At 31.5% G+C, this 7,868-nt stretch overlaps 1 long non-coding RNA gene across 1 annotated transcript; it reads left to right on the top strand.

Annotated features, from left to right (window-relative positions):
- Positions 1-5,655: 5,655 nt before the first annotated feature.
- Positions 5,656-6,816, top strand: LOC113718791 (uncharacterized). The gene is made up of 2 exons (XR_003454626.2): positions 5,656-6,055; positions 6,496-6,816. It is a non-coding gene; the product is annotated as an uncharacterized lncRNA (long non-coding RNA).
- The last annotated feature ends 1,052 nt before the right edge of the window (positions 6,817-7,868 follow it).

The following is a 7,868-nucleotide window of genomic DNA, read 5'->3' as shown; positions in this document are numbered from 1 at the left end:
TTTTAAGTCTAATGTAAATGATTTGTTGTCCATTACTCGTGTCTATATATATACACACCACATAGTGAAATTTTGGTTTTGGGAAATGCATGTTGTATTGTTTGTATGCTATAGGATATGAGTACACGTATTTGAATAAGGGCTAAAATATTTATATGCATGAGAAATACTAATCATACCATACAAAAAAAAACTAATGTTCAATGCAAATACTACATGTATACAATTTTAAAATATTTTTATAACCACAAAAGATGACAAAAAAGTATGCAAAGAAATTATAAAAAAAATTGTGGAAGTAAATTTGTAAAATGGTAGTTACTAAAGACATCTAATTTGTCATAAGGTTTTGTGTAAATATGACAAGTGGAAAATCATTAAAGAAAAAAAAAAAAGAAAAACACTAGAAGGGAAACTGTGGGGAATTATGGAACTTATGTTAGAATATGGGTACTTATCTAATGACACGAATTTTGTCACGATTAGGGGTGTGCATCGAATTCGAATTCGGCAATTCGGAAGTTTGAATTCGGAATTTTTCGAAATTTTGGTACCTGATAATTCGACCGAATTCGATTTCGAATTCACCAATTCCGAATTCGAATTCATACCGAATTCAATTCGGAATTCGGTAAATTCCGATTTCACCGATTTCACCGAATTCGGAAAAATTTATATATTATTATATAATATAAAATTTATAATATTATAAAATTTTATATTATATTATATTATATTATATAAATTTTATAAATTTTATATAATATTATATAGTATAAATTTTATATTACATGTATAAAAAATATATTTATATATTAAAAACGAATTTGAAATCGAAATCGGAATTCGAATTCCGATTTCGAATTGTGAATTCGAAATCGGAAATTCCGATTTGAAAAACTCCATTACCGAATTCGAACCAAATTCGAAATATATGAATTCGGAAAATCCGAATTCGATTCCGATTTCCGATTTACCGATTTCGAAAATTCCGAATTCAATTCGAATTCGGTCGGTAAATCGAAATTTTTCGATTTTGCACACCCCTAGTCACGATGGCATTTCGTGTAAATACAAAAGGTGTCAAGCGGTGGAGAATTATAGATGACGTGTATTTTTCACTCCAATGTTGAGATAATCATTTAACTTAAGAATGGAGCCATCATTTTAGTAAGCAAGGGTATAAAAGAATGTTTAAAAGATGGCAAAAGTGTTTTAATACAACATATCATTGTAGAGATTTGTGAGTATGACGAGTCTTGTCCAAAAAAACATAGAGGGAAATATAGGCAAAATCCTTTAATACAAGATTTTATTAAGAATAGAGTGAAAAACAGTTGCAAATTAATTCAAGGAAAGCACTTGAACATAACTATTAATGAAAATTTTTCCATTTATATCAAATCCTAAGAGCATATAAAAACAAAGAATCATGTGATAGGAGAACACACTTTATTGTTAGTATCTCATATCCCAAGCTCCAATTTCAGTGCCCAAAGCATTCCCAAGGCAAAATAATCTAGGCCAAAACCACCAAGAGCAACCCAAACTGCATTGGTTCCTAGAAATGGAATCTAAGTTCTATCTCCACTACAGATGGTTCCAAATCCAAAAAACAAAAAAAAGGAAAAAAAGACGGAAAAACCCGAATGCATCTTAATATCCTATTGTGTAGCAGACATAATAACATTCCCCTTATTCATCCCTTTTCCAGCCTTTTCTCTAATATCTGCAAACCATAACAAGCAGTAGAAAAATGGGAGGGGCTAGTAGTAATAATAACAAGGAAAGAGTGGAGTTTGGAAATAGACACCACTGGTATTGGTGTTGGTCTGCATTGTGGTGGAGTTGGTGGAAGTCGAATGCAGTTCTATATATATCCATCCTATGTCATATGAATCATCCAGTTTAAGTGAAAGAAGTTATAGTCATTTTATTACACCAATGGAGGTCTGTATAATTTTCTACATTTTAAGGGAAGCTGAGTGAAATTGTTTCAGTACAGGTTTTCAACTAAAAACTGCACGTTTTAGTTCTTCATTCATGGTGTTTACTGCATTGTTTTTTCTTGAAGTTGAACTATTCTTTTTAACTATATCAATAGGACAGAATGTTAGTATATTTGTTTAGTCCTAAACCTTAGGAACAACTATGGTCATCCTCCCAAAAGTTGGGGACAAAAACTGTAATTAGTCCTTCAAATTTAATATCCTTGCTTTGCCTCCCATCCATATCTATACTATGTACTATTCATCAGTTCATATGTTCTAGAACGTTTTCAATAATCTGACATGTATCATTTTTCAAGATTTTGGAATTATTTATTCTTTAGTAAGTTTGATTAATGTTAATTTAATGCTTTTCGATTAGTTTAGTTCAAATGTTTAAATTCAACATGAAATTTTTTTTAAAATGCCTGCATAATAAAATTTTTTACCTTAACGTTTTCTATTGGTCAATAAATCTTAGTAAAACTAACTTATCAATAAGCCTCTCTAAGTAAAATTTTCTACTTTAATGTTGACAAATAGCATATATTGTCATTTACGAAATATCTTTGTACATAGGATATTATAAATTTAAAAGTAGTTTAACAAACTAATAAGTATCAATGCGTAACCACTTTATACAGATGAAAGTGGTATTTTGTTTCCCACAGCCATGTATACAAATAAAGAATTTTTTTGATTGTCTTATTATAAAAGGTTGAACAATGATACAAGACTTTTAAATTATACAAAAATATTCAGTTTCACTATTGCAAAAATATTGTCTACATCTTGTCTTTCATGTAAAATCAATATCTTTTTAGATTAATTCCAACTCTACAAAGATTAATTAGTGGGAAAAGTGCTTACACATTTTAAACATTAGTATTTGCATATTTGTTTCAAAATCTCTAACTACATCTCCTTAAAATTACATTTCCTTACAAGGATTTTAGATGATTTTTTATTATACTATTTACATAATTTTTTCTAAAGTTTTAAATTGATTTTGGGCATTTTTTATTCCCTTACATTGCACAGGACATAAAGTTAATTATTCACTAGTCAAGAACTTCTAGAAGCTTTCCTTGCAAATTTGCTATAAGTTAAAATTTTTAGATTTCTCTAAAAATATAGTATATACTATATCACTTATTTCTTTAAATTACAAAAATTTTACAACATCCACTGTGGTCTCAAAGTTCAAAGAATTCTATTGAATTAGTACCACTTTAAAATTCAAAAAACAAGTAAAAGTCTATTCAAAATTTTTTATCCCAAATATTATGCTGACCACACCAAGCCTTTATCTTTACAAATTATACAAACTTCTACCAAATTCTACCAGATTTTTGACAACTTCCAAATTTAGCAAATTAACAAATAATGTTCATTAAATTACATATAGTTAAAAAGATTTTGCATAGTATTGTATAATTATAACATTGTTAAATATTTTATTTTAAAATTTGAATTATTTTTATCAATTTGTAGTACTCGTGCATAGCATGGGATATAAAGCTAGTTAGGTCCTATATTTTAGTTTTGCTTTTCATTTCTTCATTTTTTTGTTTGTTGACTAACAACCACACGATCGTCACATGGCAGATTAAGAATGCGTTAAAACCCATCAATTTTCCTAGTTTGGTTGAAAATCAAAGTACTAGGTCCTATATTTATTTTGTCCAAAAATTTCGGAACCACTATGGCCCTTCCGCCAAATGTTGAGAACAAAATTGCAATTCTCCCTTGAAATTTGTTACCCTATAAAGAATAATACACCAGCGTTGCCTCACAATATTGCACAACGTTAGGCTACAACATTCTACAATGTATCGGTCCGACCGTGACAAATGCTTTAGCAGCAAAAGTTGGCAAAAAAAAAAAAGAAAAAAGGGAAAACATCTTGGGAAATAGATTTTTAACATAACGGAGAAAAATGAAAACTAGGAGGTGTATAATGCAAGATTAATTTGAAGCTACATCTTCTGTTATAACATTTCATGTTACACTTCTGTTATACTAGCTATCTAAATGACACGTGTACCATGTAACAATAAATAATAATTCAAGTTTTAAAATATCTCTTTTCATACACTTATCACTTCCAATTGTGGTGAAACAAAAGTGTTACATTTTTTTTTTTTGTCAGCAAGATACATTTGTATAACCTACTCTATCCTAATCTAGGGGGAGGGGAGCCTAAGGAGGCTGTGGTAGGGGCTAGTGGGTATACAGACCCAACTAGACCAAGGAAGTGCTATGACACAACCCTTAGATTTTTTTCGCTGCTGGTGAGGTTTGAACTCACACCAACAACCCAAAGAAGGAATTAAGCCATTGGCCCAGTGGTTTGAAACAAAAGTGTTACATGAAAAAATGTAACCAAAGAACCCAAGTCAAAAGCAGTGGATAGTAGATAACACTCGAATCCATTTTAATGCTATTCCTCGAAAGCATGGGCTTAGAAGGTTTTGTCGCCCAATTCTTTGCAAGTCCTTTCATGCTTGTCCAAAAGCATTGATTATATATATATATATATATAATCGAGTCGGCTTGTGAACTAATAAGTAAAGTATTTTTGAATTCGAGATCAATGTTGATCGAACTTGAGTCAAGTTTGGACTCGAGCTTCTCGCAAGCGGCTCAATTCATTTGCAGTCCTACATCTAACATCTGATTCGATTCAAACTTATTTATATGTAAAAAGGTTATACCACTATGCCTCTTGGAACTAGGGTTAACTACAATTTGCCCTCTTGAAATTAAGCAATATGCATAATGCCCTTGTTGAAGACCCATTAAATTTTAACATATAACACAGTAAACCAAAAAATAAAAAGTGAATTAATGACAAAATGGTCCATTTTCTTGCAATGTACAGGCAAAAAAAATTGCCTCTCAAGTGCTTGATGGCGAATAGAGATAATGAAAATGGAAAATGAATTGATTCAATAAGAGAAAGCAACGAAAATCTAGGACGTAACAACACCTACAAAATTTTTCACACTCTTAAAACCACAAAAGGCTGCTATTTTAAATTGTCCTTGAGGTACACAGTGTTGCCTTTTTTTCTTTTTCTTTTTTTTTTTTTCCATTCTCCGCATTTTCTATTGAGCTGCTCGTGTTGTGATAAATGTTGTAATGCTTCTCAACTTGCTGGAGATCTTTTGGTAATAGCAGAGTCTCCATTGTAAGTTTTTTTTTCCCCTTTTTTTCACAGACTTTTCGCTACTTTAAGGGAGTCAAAGAAATTGCCCATTGCAGCCGTTTGTTACAAATAATTTTGAGGGCATAAGTAAAATAGAATTTTTTTCACATAGTTTTAGGCTATTGAAAAATGCAGTTACCTTTGAATTCAATGGGATGCAATTTATATATTGTTTTAATTCAGGGGGCAAAGTGTTATCAATCCTACACAATAGAGTTGCTTGGATTTTTTTTTTAATAAATCTTACATATAATAACAATATATATAGTGTTATGATTAGATACATGATATGTATACAAAATTTGAATTTCAAACTGTTGGCCACCACCATAGCCTTTAAAGTTTGGTGGGGTGGGAGGTCTAGGGTTTAAACCTTACCTCCCACTAGTTGCCACTATATATGGCTGCCACGTTAAATGATTTAAATTCATACGGGTACATAGTGCACCCATTTGACCCAATGATGATTCAATTTCCGTGGATTCCCTTCTAATGTGTAGAAGATTCGACCCTTTCTTTTTTCCGATAAACAAATTTAGGGGACTATTATACAAGTAGCTAGACCTTAGGTACCACTTGCAACAAGGGTTGAACTCCATACCATAAATATCTCATGTAGCAACAGTGGAATTTCATGCCATAAAATATCTTATTGACACCCAACGGCCATCATGCCTTTGCGGATAAGGCTAATCCTTGAGGCAAGGAAAAGAAGAGGAGAGAAACAAATTGCATTCCACTCAGCAAAATGAACACTATTCCTAATCAACATTTTGCACAAGCCAATTCCATCCTCTTGTCTCCTCGGGCCAGCTCCAAGACTAGAGCTTCTCGAAGGAGAAATGATTTCTCACTGGTAATATATTATCTTCTTCATTTGTTACGATCAAATTCAATGTTCATTTCTTTAGCACTTCCTCTTTCCAAGGCAATACTGCATTTGCTGCATGGATTTCTTCATCCTCCAATCTTGATATATATTTCATTTGTTGTGGTATGTTATTACAATCTACATGGTTATTTTTGAAGAACGTGTTAGAAACTTTCTGTAAACATGTTTTCGAAGAATGGCTCTTTTATCAAGTTCTGTAAATAGAATTACAGAAGTGCTGAATAGTGGAGGTCCCTGCAGGTTTTACAGATTTTGGCTTCAGTTCCCCCACTTTCTCCCTCTCCACTTCTTAAATCCCACCTAAAAGAACCCAAAAAAAAAGAGTACAAATTAAGTTGTATTTGCTTGTTGGCTGCACTAATGTCGTTTTGTTTTCTTTTTTCCTGATATACAAATACTAAAAGACAACGAATAGAAGTCAAAAGGCTCCACGGGGATTGATCAAGATATCAACAGCAGATGGGAGATGGCAAAAAAATTGGAATCTAGACTACAATTTGTCACTCCAAGAGCTTCAACTTCAGGATTTAGCTGAAGATGGGCATAAAGAAAATGAGGTTTCCATCAGCCTTTGCATTCACAAGGTCCTTCACTCCTTCAATGATTCTCTTAATGTAAACCATTCCTTATTTTGCCTATGTAGACATACATGTGATATCTTGGTTTTTTTTCTGAGAATACAACTATTTTTGCTGAAAAATTAGTATTTACTATTGATTGGTAAATGACCTATGACTAGACTTTAAATTATGCAAAGAAATTTAGTAAGTGACATTGAAGATTTGGAGACACAGGGAGTAACTAATATCGAGTAATGCATAATTGAGAAGGTGATAGTAAAATCCTCAAAGAAGCAAATAATTAACGAGCCTGAAAGCTCGAGTACTTTCAAGTACTCCAGCTCATTTAGGCTCGGCCTGGTTCTCAAACCTGTGTGAGTCGAGTTCGAGTTTGAGTTCTGCCAATATGATTTTTGAGTCAAGTTCAAATTTGACATTTATTACTTGTTCGAATTCAACCTCAAGTTCGAGTAGTTAGCTATAATTCGAGCTCAAATGCGAGTATAAAGCTATTCAAATTTGATTGGACTCGAATACACCCTTTTTGTTATGGACAAGAAATTAATTCAAAACAAAATAAATTATCTCAAGAATGATATTGAAACAATGAATCACATAGCATTTTTGGATTCACATCATTCAAAATTCATTCTCGAGTCTCCGTTACAAGGTTAAATAAATTAACTAATTTTGTGGTTATTCATCATGAAAATTAAGTAAAAGTCATCACTAGCTTGATCTAAATATTCAAGAACTATAGGAAAAACTGCAGCATCATTTTTTTTCTTACGTTTTGTAATTTTTCTTATAACTGGCAACAATTAATTTGAAGAGTTAAAACTTTTGACATTTCACATCTTTTAAGCCTCTATTATTAACCATTTGACAGGGCTAATAAGTTATGATTAATTCTTGAAAGGAAATCTTGCTCTTTAGCCTTGTGCAAATTGTAGGTAGTAAAAGGTTTGTCTGGATAAAGATTTTATGAATGTTAATATGCTGCTAAATTTAAATATTGGTCAATGAATATGTAAAACCAAAAACGAAAAACAAAAAAAAAAGAGAGAAACAGAAAGGGAAGAAAAATCCTAGACAAGAAGAAAAATAAAAAAATAAAAATAAAAACAATAAAAAGCCAGGAAGAAGAAAAGAAAAAGGAGGAAAACACAAAGAAAACGGTGAAAATCCAGAAAGAAAGGTCAAGAAATACCCCAAAA

The sequence above is a fragment of the Coffea arabica genome, chromosome 11e, assembly GCF_036785885.1.
Source record: "Coffea arabica cultivar ET-39 chromosome 11e, Coffea Arabica ET-39 HiFi, whole genome shotgun sequence".
Lineage (NCBI taxonomy): Eukaryota > Viridiplantae > Streptophyta > Magnoliopsida > Gentianales > Rubiaceae > Coffea > Coffea arabica.
The sequence above is the reverse complement of the archived record's forward strand: the minus strand, read 5'-3'. Positions and strand labels throughout refer to the sequence as shown.